We start from the raw sequence: 4,706 nt of genomic DNA, 5'->3' as shown, positions 1-4,706 counted from the left end.
GGGTGAGTGGGACGTGATCAACCAAAGAACTTGTCCATGGACACAGACAATAGGATAGTAAAGGCCTGTGGCAGGGAGCAAGGGAGGGCTAGAAGGGATCAATGTGTGGGGGGAAGAGGGGGAGGGGGACATGTAATACTTTCAACAATAAAGTTTTAAAAATTAAAAATAAAAACCTCTGCCTCCACTGAGATGTTGAGATGGGCTCTGGACAGAATCCCCCATTTTCTCGAGATGCTGGCACTTGAATAAACCTCTTTCCTTTTCCACCAGCATCTGTCTCAGGAGTTTGGCTTTCATGGTGGCAGGCAGCCCAATCTTGGGGGTTTTCAGATACAGCATTACCTACCAACAATCCTTTGTTAGTACTTTTTTAGGGCCTATTATGTTCCAAGCATTGCAAACACTTTATCTATGTTTTAATAATATTAACTACAATTTATGAGTATTTACTAATTGCTAGGCACTGTTCTGTAATTAAACAGGATATCAAAATAATATTGATCTAACTTTCTTCCTACAAAGGAAGTATCATTCTCTATTTTTATAGTGAAGGAAATTGTGGCTCACAAATGTTTACTAACTTATCTGAGGTAACATCTTAGTAAGCATGCAAAATACAGTCTGTGAATTCAAAGACTGTGTTTTTTCCAATGCTGTATTTTAAAATGATCTAATGAGCATAAGATGAAAATATCTCCATGTGACAAAATTCCTACAAGTGAGTATAACTAGCCAATGCCATAGCTGGAGTTGTCATTTCCACTTAATCCCACCCCACCCCCCAGACAATACTGACACTTTGGAAAGCATAATCACCCATCAATATTCTTGTTCCTTCTTATCACTGTTCAGTTGCCTAACAGAAAAGAGTATTCCAGGGCTTTGTTTCACACTCCTGGGAAACAGAATTGTGTAAGTTGCACATGGCATATGATTGAGCTGCAGAGAGATTGAAGTATTTATTTGCCTGAAGGCCTCTGACATAGACCATATCTCTGGCACTTCCTGCCCAGAGTAAGAGAACATGTCTTCTGCCATAGAATCACTTAGCTAACGGCATGGAGCAGCCTCCGTGATTGGAAAGAGTCTACCCAATCTCAATCAAAAAAACAGAATTTGCCTTTCATTAGCTCTGTGTTTTGGGGTTGGTCATTGGTCTTTTCTGAGCCTTAGTCTTCTCACTTTTAAGATATGAATAAAAATAAATACTTCAAAAGATAAAAAAAATAATTTCCTAACACACAGTAAATGTGCAATAATGTTTGTTTAAACATTCTTTTTTTAAATGAAGTTTAACCCTAACATTATGCAGCTTGAAAAATGGAAATTTCTCCAGTATCACCCTGTTTATAAATGAACTCAAAAATATGCTCAACACCTTGGGCTTTGGTGAGTCATTCATAAACACTGTCAAACTGTTCAGGATGGTGACAGAGATAGAGCAAAAGAAGTCAGCACCATGCATATTTTATAAAGAAGCAAAGTGTATTCGGGAAAGCTGTTTCTACTGACTTAAGTTTATAAGATGTTTGGTTTGCTTATTAATGTAATAGAACTTTGTGAATTACAGATCTCTTGGACCCTCTTTATTACTATGTGGTAAGCACAGGTCATGTACCTAATCATAGAAATGTCTACATGTCTGTTCCAAACATAATCTAGCCAAGCATTTATTGATGTGTTTAATAGAAACTTTTCCAATGATGATGATGGACCAGCTAGGAACTAAAATTAGCATTGAAGAGAGTCCCGGTAGACAAGAAATAGACCTGGGAGAGACACAGAAACAAACCATACAAAGTGACAAGTGCTATGAACATGTTATGCATGAGTCTCAGAGAGATGAATTATCTGGGGATAACTTCTAAGAGGTAATAAAACCTAATGGAAATCTTAATAAATGAATTAGCCAGGAAAAGAAAGAGAGGAAAGTTCAGGGAAGGGACACAGCACAGCGTACTTGAAAACTACAAATAGTGGGAAATGATTGAAAAGGAGGAGTTGGTGTGGGGCATGTGGGACAAGTAAACAGAAGAAATGTGCAGGTAGACATGGATCAGCTAAGAAGGGTCTCTGTGCCAAAATTATTTTAAAAGACATTGTGAAAGCAGAAAAATAATAAAATATGTCTAGAAGAATGAGAGGTAAATTCTTCAGAGGAAAAGGGAGCAGAACCAATTTAGTTTATTTTGCCCATAGATACTTTCTGGATATTTTATGTATTCAGGACAAGATTCTGAATTCAGGTAACAGACACACCCTGCCTGGTGAGGAAGGCTCTGAGATCCCATATAAGGATGGCATGGATCGTATGCCCAAATGGATGTGGAGGCAGGTGAGAATGGCAGAAGGAACTCTCATCTCAGAGGAGCAAGAGGGACAGCTAAGCAATAAGAAAACAATAGAAGTGAAGAGAGGGATATGCCCTTGAGATGCCTTCTAGATTAATGGACAGTTCCTAATTAAAAGAGAATAATGAAAGCATTATCATTTTGTGACAATTTTCACACACCCTTGTCTGGGTCAATGGAGCAAAAAGGAAATTGTGGTTACAGTAGCTGAGGAGGTTCAAGTACTTTGGGGCTTTCCTGGAGCTATGGCTTGGGCCCGAATTATCTGGGTAATTTCTTACGCCTATAAGACCAGCTATACAGCAGTCCTTGGGAAAGGAATTGGTGACCAGATATGGTGTTGGGATTTCCAGAAACTGGTAAAACCTTGTGTGTTTTCTCAGTGTAGGAAAATCCTATATAATAAAAGGGTAATATGCAAATTGACCCTAATGGCGAAACAACTGAGAACAACCGGTTGCTATGATGCACAGTGACCACCAGGGGGAAGACACTCAAGGCAGGAGATTCCCCATGGTGGTCAGTTCACTCCCACAGGGGGAGCTCTGCTCAGCCACAAGCCGGGCTGACAGCTGTGAGTGCAGCGGCGGTGGCTGAGCCTCTCCCGTCTTCTCGGTAGTGCTGAGAATGTACGACTGCGTATGCCTTGAATGGGAATCAGCAACCTTCTTGGTATGTGGGATGACACCCAACCAACTGAACCACTCCAGGCAGGGCCGTGTGTGTATATATACACACACATACATATATACATATTTATATATTTTTATATTTATACTAGAGGTCTGGTGCAAGAAATTTGTGTATGGGTAGGGTCCCTAGGCCTAGCTGGTGATCAGGGCTGATCTGTGGGGTGACCGGCAGGGTGATCAGGGGACCCCTGCTGGTACTCACCTTGGCTGGGCTGGCACTGCTCGCTTGCCGGCCCTGCCCCCCGCTGCCATAGCCAGTCATCTCTCTCTGCGGGGCAAATGGCAAGGCGACTGGGGGGGCCCCACTGGCACTCGCCTTGGCTGGCCTGAGGCCTGTAGGCTGGGAGCAGCTCCTGCATTGAGCCTCTGCCCCCTGGTGGTCAGTGCACATCATAGTGACCAGTCGTTCCCCCGGTCATTCTGCCATTTGGTTGATTTGCATATTAGGCTTTTATTATATAGGATATTTATATACTTATATTTTATATTTTTATGTATTTATGTATCTACTAGAGGCCTGATGCATGAAATTCATGGAAGAGTAGGCCTTTTCAGCTGAGGCAGGTGCCTGGATTCCTCCCTCACAGCTGGCGGCTGCCTCAATCCCACAGCTACAGCCCCAGCTTCGTCTGGAAGGACATCTGGTTAGCATATTTCGCTCTTATTATTATAGATGTACTAGAGGCCTGGTGCACGAAATTCATGCACTGGGGGTGGGGGCGTGGTTCCTCAGCCCAGCCTGTGCCCTCTCACAGTCCAGGACCCCTCGCTCATTACCACCTGCCTGCTTGCTGCTCACTACCATTCAGCTTGCTGCTCCTTAATGCTGCCACAGAGGTTCCCGCCACCTCCGCTGCACTCGCCAGCCATGAGCCCGGCTTCTGACTGAGCAGCACTCCCCCAGTGGGAGTTCACTGACCACCAGGGGGAAGATCCTATGTTGAACATCTGCCCCCTGGTGGTCAGTTCATAGCCACCATTCATTCCACCGTTCAGTTGATTTGCATATTAGATTTTTATTATATAGGCTAGGATATTGAATGTGAACTGTAAATGAGAAATAAAATTTTAAAAAGAACCAAATAAAATTTTAGATCTGGAATTTTTTTAATACATATATATATATATTTTTTTTTTAATTCTCACCTGAGGATGTTTTTAAAATTGATTTTTAGAGAGAGAAACATCCATGTAACAGAGAAATACCAGTAGGCTGCCTCTGCACCTGCTGACCCAGCGGGATCTAACCTAAACCTAAGTATGTGCCCTAACCTAGAATCCAACAGGAAATCATTTGGTGTACAGGTTGAGATGCCAACCAATTGAGCCACCTGGCCAGGGCAGATGTGAAAAAAAAATTTTTTAATGTACCTCCAGGCCCTGGTTGGTGTGGATCAGTAGTTAGAGTGTCCTCCTATGCACCAAAGGGTCATGGGTTCGATTCCAGGTGAGGGCACAAACGCGGGTTGTGGGTTCCATCCCTGTTGGATTGCTTGGGCAACTGATCAATGTTTCTCTTTCTCTATCCCTCTCTCTTCCTCTCTCTCTAGAATCAATGAAAAGAACATATCCTTAGAGGAGGACTTAAAAAGAAAAAAAATGCTGGTTTGGTTCAGTGGATAGTGCTTCTGCAGGTGGACTGAAGGGTACCGGACTGGAT

The sequence above is a fragment of the Myotis brandtii genome, unplaced genomic scaffold, assembly GCF_000412655.1.
Source record: "Myotis brandtii unplaced genomic scaffold, ASM41265v1 scaffold920, whole genome shotgun sequence".
Classification (NCBI taxonomy): Eukaryota; Metazoa; Chordata; class Mammalia; order Chiroptera; family Vespertilionidae; genus Myotis; species Myotis brandtii.
This window is presented reverse-complemented; position numbering follows the sequence as displayed.